We start from the raw sequence: 8,926 nt of genomic DNA, 5'->3' as shown, positions 1-8,926 counted from the left end.
GCCGTGCAGAGCATTGCGCCCTGCAGTAATTATACATAGTCCAGGGCCAGTAGTGGTGAGGCAGGGACAGAAGACATATATTTATTGAATATAGGCAGTGGGCCTTTCCAAAAACATTTGGGAAAAAAAATCTATTTGGGCTGCCTGTGACTGTCCTCAGTGTACTGGGTCTGTGCTGGGTGTAGTTGTCCTCCTAATTCATACGCAGCCAGCTAAGTGTTACAGCAGACTTGCGCAAAATTATTTCCTGGCTCTTCTGTGCATTCCGTAAGCGAAGTCAGCCTCCAACCACAGGCCAATAAGCCGCACATTTAATTACAGCGTTCTGTTTCTGCACTACTGGTAATACACCATGCTGAGGGGTAGGGGTAGGTCTAGAGGACGTGGACGCGGGAGAGGATGCGGAGGCCCAAGTCAGGGTGTGGGCACAGGCCGAGCTCCTGATCCAGGTGTATCGCAGCCGACTGCTGCGGGATTAGGAGAGAGGCACGTTTCTGGCGTCCGCACATTCATCTCACAATTAATGGGTCCACGCGGTAGACCTTTATTAGAAAATGAGCAGTGTGAGCAGGTCCTGTCATAGATGGCAGAAAGTGCATCCAGCAATCTATCGTCCACCCAGTTCTGCGCCGTCCACTGCTGCAACTCTGAATCCTCTGGCTGCTGCTCCTCCTTCCTCCCAGCCTCCTCACTCCATTACAATGACACATTTTGAGGAGCAGGCAGACTCCCAGGAACTGTTCCCAGGCCCCTGCCCAGAATGGCCAGCAATGGTTCCTCTCCCACCGGAGGAGTTTGTCGTGACCGATGCCCAACCTTTTGAAAGTTCCCGGGGTCCGGGGGATGAGGCTGGGGACTTCCGGCAACTGTCTCAAGACCTTTCAGTGGGTGAGGAGGACGATGACGATGAGACACAGTTGTCTATCACTCAGGTAGTAGTAATTGGAGTAAGTCCGAGGGAGGAGCGCACAGAGGATTCGGAGGAAGAGCAGCAGGACGATGAGGTGACTGACCCCACCTGGTTTGCTACGCCTACTGAGGACAGGTCTTCAGAGGGGGAGGCAAGGGCAGCAGCAGGGCAGGTTGCAAGAGGCAGTGCGGTGGCCAGGGGTAGAGGCAGGGTCAGACCGAATAATCCACCAACTGTTTCCCAAAGCGCCCCCTCGCGCCATGCCACCCTGCAGAGGCCGAGGTGCTCAAAGGTCTGGCAGTTTTTCACTGAGAGTGCAGACGACCGATGAACAGTGGTGTGCAACCTGTGTCGCGCCAAGATCAGCCGGGGAGCCACCACCACCAGCCTCACCACCACCAGCATGCGCAGACATATGATGGCCAAGCACCCCACAAGGTGGGACAAAGGCCGTTCACCGCCTCCGGTTTGCACCGCTGCCTCTCCCCCTGTGCCCCAACCTGCCACTGAGATCCAATCCCCCTCTCAGGGCACAGGCACTACCGTCTCCTGGCCTGCACCCACACCCTCACCTCCGCTGTCCTCGGCCCCATCCACCAATGTCTGTCAGCGCACCGTCCAGCCGTCGCTAGCGCAAGCGTTGGAGCGCAAGTGCAAGTACGCCGCCACGCACCCGCACGCTCAAGCGTTAAACGTGCACATAGCCAAATTTATCAGCCTGGAGATACTGCAGTATAGGGTTGTGGAAACGGAGGCTTTCAAAAGTATGATGGCGGCGGCGGCCCCGCGCTACTCAGTTCCCAGTCGCCACTACTTTTCCCGATGTGCCGTCCCAGCCCTGCACGACCACGTCTCCCGCAACATTGTACACGCCCTCACCAACGCGGTTACTGCCAAGGTCCACTTAACAACAGACACATGGACAAGCACAGGCGGGCAGGGCCACTATATCTCCCTGACGGCACATTGGGTGAATTTAGTGGAGGCTGGGACAGAGTCAGAGCCTGGGACCGCTCACATCCTACCCACCCCCAGAATTGCGGGCCCCAGCTCGGTGGTGGTATCTGCGGGGGTGTATGCTTCCTCCACTAAACCACCCTCCTCCTCCTCCTCCTCCTACGCAACCTCTGTCTCGCAATCAAGATGTGTTAGCAGCAGCACGTCGCCAGCAGTCGGTGTCGAGCGGCACAGCAGCACAGCGGTGGGCAAGCGTCAGCAGGCCGTGCTGAAACTGCTCAGCTTAGGAGATAAGAGGCACACGGCCCACGAACTGCTGCAGGGTCTGACAGAGCAGACCGACCGCTGGCTTGCGCTACTGAGCCTCCAACCGGGCATGGTCGTGTGTGACAACGGCCGTAACCTGGTGGCGGCTCTGCAGCTCGGCAGCCTCACGCACGTGCCATGCCTGGCCCACGTCTTTAATTTGGTGGTTCAGCGCTTTCTGAAAAGCTACAGACGCTTGTCAGACCTGCTCAGAAAGGTGCGCCGGCTCTGCGCACATTTCCGCAAGTCCCACACGGACGCTGCCACCCTGCGCACCCTGCAACATCGGTTTCATCTGCCAGTGCACCGACTGCTGTGCGATGTGCCCACACGGTGGAACTCTACGCTCCACATGTTGGCCAGGCTCTATGAGCAGCGTAGAGCTATAGTGGAAGACCAACTCCAACATGGGCGGCGCAGTGGGAGTCGGCCTCCTCAATTCTTTACAGAAGAGTGGGCCTGGTTGGCAGACATCTGCCAGGTCCTTGGAAACTTTGAGGAGTCTACCCAGATGGTGAGCGGCGATGCTGCAATCATTAGTGTCACCATTCCTCTGCTATGCCTCTTGAGAAGTTCCCTGCAAAGCATAAAGGCAGACGCTTTGCGCTCGGAAACAGAGGCGGAGGAAGACAGTATGTCGCTGGATAGTCAGAACACCTTCCTGTCTATATCTCAGCGCGTTGAGGAGGAGGAGGAGCATGAGGAGGATGAGGAGGAGGGGGAAGAGACAGCTTGGCCCACTGCTGAGGGTACCCATGCTGCTTGCCTGTCATCCTTTCAGCGTGTATGGCCTGAGGAGGAGGAGGAGGAGGAGGAGAAGGATCCTGAAAGTGATCTTCCTAGTGAGGACAGCCATGTGTTGCGTACAGGTACCCGGGCACACATGGCTGACTTCATGTTAGGATGCCTTTCTCGTGATCCTCACGTTACACGCATTCTGGCCACTACGGATAACTGGGTGTACACACTGCTCGACCCACGGTATAAGGAGAACCTTTCCACTCTCATACCCGAAGAGGAAAGGGGTTCGAGAGTGATGCTATACCACAGGACCCTGGCGGAAAAACTGATGGTAAAATTCCCATCCGACAGCGCTAGTGGCCGAAGGCGCAGTTCCGAGGGCCAGGTAGCAGGGGAAGCGCAGAGATCAGGCAGCATGTACAGCACAGGCAGGGGAACACTCTCCAAGGCCTTTGCCAGCTTTATGGCTCCCCAGCAAGACTGTGTCACCGCTCCCCAGTCAAGGCTGAGTCAGCGGGAGCACTGTAAAAGGATGGTGAGGGAGTACATAGCCGATCGCACGACCGTCCTCGGTGACGCCTCTGCCCCCTACAACTACTGGCTGTCGAAGCTGGACACATGGCCTGAACTCGCGTTGTATGCCCTGGAGGTGCTTGCTTGTCCTGCAGCTAGCGTCTTGTCAGAGAGGGTGTTTAGTGCGGCTGGGGGAATCATCACAGATAAGCGTACCCGCCTGTCAACCGACAGTGCCGACAGGCTTACACTCATCAAGATGAACAAAGCCTGGATTTCCCCAGACTTCTCTTCTCCACCAGCGGACAGCAGCGATACCTAAACAATACGTAGGCTGCACCCGCGGATGGAAGCATCGTTCTCTATCACCATCAAAAACGTGGACCTTTTAGCTTCATCAATCTGTGTATGATATTCATCCTCCTCCTTCTGCTCCTCTTCCTGAAACCTGACGTAATCACGCCGAATGGGCAATTTTTCTTAGGCCCACAAGGCTCAGTCATATAATTTTTGTAAACAATTTTTATACGTTTCAATGCTCATTAAAGCGTTGAAACTTTCACCTGAACCAATTTTTATTTTAACTGGGCTGCCTCCTGGCCTAGTTACAAATTAAGCCACATTAACCAAAGCGATTAATGGGTTTCACCTGCCCTCTTGGTTGGGCATGGGCAATTTTTCTGAGGTACATTAGTACTGTTGGTACACCAATTTTTTGGGGCCCTCGCCTACAGTGTAATTCAATTAATTTTTTGCCCACCTGCATTACAGCTGACGTTACATCAGCTGTGCTGGGCACTGCAATGGGATATATTTATGTACCGCCGGTGGGTTCCAGGGAGCCACCCATGCTGTCGGTCCACACGGAGTTGTAACTACATGTGTCCACTTCTAAAGAACCCCAGTCTGACTGGGGCATGCAGTTTGGGCCGAAGCCCACCTGCATTTAATCTGACGTTAGCGCTGCTGTCCAGGACACTGCAATGGGATACATTTATGTACAGCAGGTGGGTTCCAGGGAGCCACCCATGCTGTGGGTGCACACGGAATTCCCATTGCGGAGTTGGGGATTCCCAGTTGTACCTGCCTGTGACTATTTATAAAAAAACGCGGTTTGACTGGGGCATGCAGACACCTTGACAGAATGAATAGTGTGTGGCACATAGGTTCCCCATTGCTATGCCCACGTGTGCAGCTCCTGATGGCGGTGGCACAGGATTATCTTTCTCATTGCTTCTGTACAGCATTGTGGGCTATCGCCCCGCCCCTTTTAAAGAGGGTCGCTGCCTAGCCGTGCCAACCCTCTGCAGTGTGTGCCTGCGGTTCCTCCTCATGGCAGACGCACTTATAAATGGACATGAGTGTGGTGTGGCATGAGGGCAGCTGAAGGCTGCGCAGGGACAATTTGGTGTGCGCTGTGGACACTGGGTCGTGGGGGGGGGGGGGGGGTTGGTCAGCATGTAACCCAGGAGAAGTGGCAGCGGAGTGTCATGCAGGCAGTGATTGTGCTTTGTTGGAGGTAGTGTGGTGCTTAGCTAAGGTATGCATTGCTAATGAGGGCTTTTCAGAAGTAAAAGTTGTTGGGGGGGGGGCCCACTCTTGCCGCTATTGTGGCTTAATAGTGGGACCTGGGAACTTGAGATACAGCCCAACATGTAGCCCCTCGCCTGCCCTATCCGTTGCTGTGTCGTTCCCATCACTTTCTTGAATTGCCCAGATTTTCACAAATGGAAACCTTAGCGAGCATCGGCGATATACAAAAATGCTCGAGTCGCCCATTGACTTCAATGGGGTTCGTTACTTGAAACGAACCCTCGAGCATCGCGATAATTTCGTCCAGAGTAACGAGCACCCGAGCATTTTGGTGCTCGCTCATCTCTAGTCAAGACCAAAAACAAACATACCATAGAGGCAGATCATACTGTTGCTATGGGGTCCTTGATAACAGGGTGGAGCAACCCTTGTTTGGTGGCAGGAGCCCATGTGGGCTTTTTGCCAAACATGAGGGGGAGACTTAGGTGCCATTTTTGGCATTTTTCTATCCAGCTAAAAAGATTGACAGGGACAGAAATCTTGCAAAGCAGAGACAAAAGAGCTCTCCGTCCCATACCTAACCCTATTTCTTTCATGGGCAATTTTTTGCATAGAAGCTAGAAACCTGAAAAGGAGAGGGGGAGCAGTGCCAAAAACTTCATGTGAAAAAAGGTGGAAGGGAAAAAAACACCAGAATTTTCTGTCTTGACTCCTTATGCCAACTTTGCATTCTCCTCAAGGAGAAACTTTATTCCCCCAGACCCACATTAAAGGCATCTCACCCAGCTAGCCAGCACCCTATTCTACACTACTGAGGGACAAACAACTAGAGATGAGCGAGCACCAAAATGCTCGAGGGTTCGTTTCGAGTAACGAACCCCATTAAAGTCAATGGGCGACTCGAGCATTTTTGTCTATCGCCGATGCTCGCTAAGGTTTTCATTTGTGAAAATCTGGGAAATTCACGAAAGTGATGGGAACGACACAGAAACGGATAGGGCAGGGGTGGGGCTACATGTTGGGCTGCATCTCAAGTTCCCAGGTCCCAATATTAAGCCACAATAGCGGCAAGAGTGCCCCCTCCCCCCCACTGTCAGCATAAAGATCGTTCTCCTCTGCCACAGCTGTAACAGCTATGGCAGAGAAGAACGATGTTAGCCCATTGAATTCAATGGAGCTGGCAATACAGCCGGCTCCATTGAAAGCAATGCGCTGCCGGCGAGTGTGGAATGAATTTTCGGGAAGGGCTTAAAAATATAAGCCTTTACCTGAAAATCATCCTAAAATGTGTAAAAAAAAAAAAAAAAAAATGTATACTCACTAGAGATGAGCGAACGTACTCGGATAGGCACTACTCGTCCGAGTAATGTGCCTTATCCGAGTACCGCTGTGCTCGCGCTCAAAGATTCGGGACGCGCTGCGGAGCGGGGAGCTGCAGGGGAGAGCGGGGAGGAACGAAGGGGAGATCTTTCTCTCCTTCTCTCCCGGCCGCTCTGCCCCGCTCCCCCCTCCGACTCACCTGTCAGCAGCGGAGCGCCCCGAATCTTTGAGCACGAGTACAGCGGTACTCGGATAAGGCACATTACTTGGACGAGTAGTGCCTATCCGAGTACGTTCGCTCATCTCTAATACTCACCTTTCCGCTGAAGCCGGAGTTCAGCCGCATCTGGCCGGCACTTCTCCTGAACTGCTCTGTGTAGTATTCAGCAGCCGGGGATTTAAAATCCCCGCCTGCTGAATGAGCTGCCTCTGATTGGTCACAGCCTCACCAATCAGAGGCAGCTCTCACTCACACCCATTCATGAATTCATGAATGGGTGAGTGAGTGCTGCCTCTGATTGGTCCCTGCGCTGAGCCAATCAGAGGCAGCACTCACTCACCCATTCATGAATTAATAACCCATCCTGGGTTTTTAATCCCAGAGCTATAATTGGAGGCCCGTTTTGATCTTTGCTATTAAGCCTTTTTTTCTATGTATGCCAGTGGGCCGAGGTATTCTACTTAACAAAAATATTCATCATTATTCCTTATGTTTGATATTACAAGTAAAGATCTAATATAAATATAGTTGTATAAGAATGATAATTGTAATTTCATTCCATAAAATCCTCCATTCAACAATAATTTGGTTGTTTTTTCCATTTCCCATTTGTTTTGCTCCACTTTTAAGAATATTTTTCTTGAGTATGTCTTTTGATTGATGCTTCACCTTATAAAGATGGTTAAACACAAGAATTAATTGCATTTAAATGTAGCTACAAGTTAAAAATGTATTAATAAAAAAAGAACATTTTGAAATCAGCCTTTTGAGTTTTCATTTATCATTATAGTCAAGTGAGAAATGTACATATTAAAGCAATTTGATGTAATATTCAGGAAGAGTGAGATTCCCTAGAGGAGTAAAACACTATTTTTAACTATTCAGAAAGCTATACCATATGGCTTTACCCTCTGGATTCTCTGTGCTGATAGTTTTATGTAACTGCTTTTGTCATAATGAGTTGCACCTTACCCATGTAGTTATTTTTTAAATTATTTTATTATGTACAATGCATGCTGAAGCAATTAATTGTGCACTATGGCCCTTTAAAGTCTATGCCCACCTTCACAACTGATACATTTCATTGTCCCAATTTATTTGAATTAAAAAATTAAAGAACTACCATTCTGTTTATACAGCTCCGGTGCAGATCTATGTGGCTCCATGGTAACAGACAACAAACAAAACCTATGTAGTCTGATCCTGCAGCCAGACTCCATTCCATCCGTCATCTACTTCTTGCTAATATTTGGCTGCTAAGATCTAATATGACGGAGAACCAAAAGAATGGTGCTGTATGTCTAGTCCATACTTTTTGGCACATTTGCTGATTTAGCGAATGGGGCCATATACTGTTCTAGCACAGGACTTTTTGCTATGTCCACCACTTTTGGTATAAATAAATTAAATCGTTAGACAAGAATCTTAAAGGTGTGTGCCAAAGTAGCTTTCCCTGTTGATATGCCCTATCAAGGGATATAAACGTGATAGAGTGGGGTCACCCCGCTCAAGGCCCCTCTCAGGGCCGCTTTAACAATAGAGCAAAAAGTGCATTGGCAGAGGTCCCCTATGGCAACATCACCACTTTGTACTGTATCCATGTGCAGTTGAAAAGTATTGTGAAGCTTAATAAATAATAAAGCAGGACATACTCACCTCCTGCATGCCCCACCACTCCAACCACTATGGTTTTTGCTAATATACAGGTTGGGTGGTCATGTGCCCAGCTAAGCACGTGACCACTACAGTCAATTATCAGTCTCAGTTCCTTTGAGGCCAGTGCCTGGCCACAGCAGTCATGTGCTTAGATGGGTACATTACCGCTCAACCTGAAAAATAAGTTGAGATGAGGAGAAGATGTACTGGGAGGGCAGCCTGCTGGATTAGGCAATTATGTTTTTTATTATTTTTCTAGGTACAAAAAGTTTAGGAAAAGGAGAGGGTGGGCAAGATTTGAAAAACAAGGCTGATTTCTTCCAAAAATAACAATACATCTGTCCCCAGTGTGTGTGTGCATTGCAGCTCAAAATAAAATGCCCTAAGATATATAAGGTCTCATAAAATTAAACTTCAAATTGCCAGAGGCAAAAAAATGACCAATTTATCAAACCTTCCCAAATGAAAAAAAAAATCAATTTATTATTACATGTATGCAAAAGCACTAAGACAAAGACAATTAAAAATACAGGAGCAAGTGGTCCAGATACACTAAACTAATGCGTCACTTTAAGACTTTTGTAGTAGTGCTGTAGTCAGACTGCCTGGCTGTCGAAGTAATAAGAGTGATAAATGAATCTACCTACATATCTCATGGACCAAACAAAAACTCCTGAACTACAAATATGAACATATTGCCCCTCAACATGTTTTGCCATGACTGGCTTCCTCAGGGTAATAATGTGGGTCAATACTAAGGCCGTGCAGGA

Source organism: Eleutherodactylus coqui, chromosome 8 (genome assembly GCF_035609145.1).
Source record: "Eleutherodactylus coqui strain aEleCoq1 chromosome 8, aEleCoq1.hap1, whole genome shotgun sequence".
NCBI lineage: Eukaryota > Metazoa > Chordata > Amphibia > Anura > Eleutherodactylidae > Eleutherodactylus > Eleutherodactylus coqui.
This window is presented reverse-complemented; position numbering follows the sequence as displayed.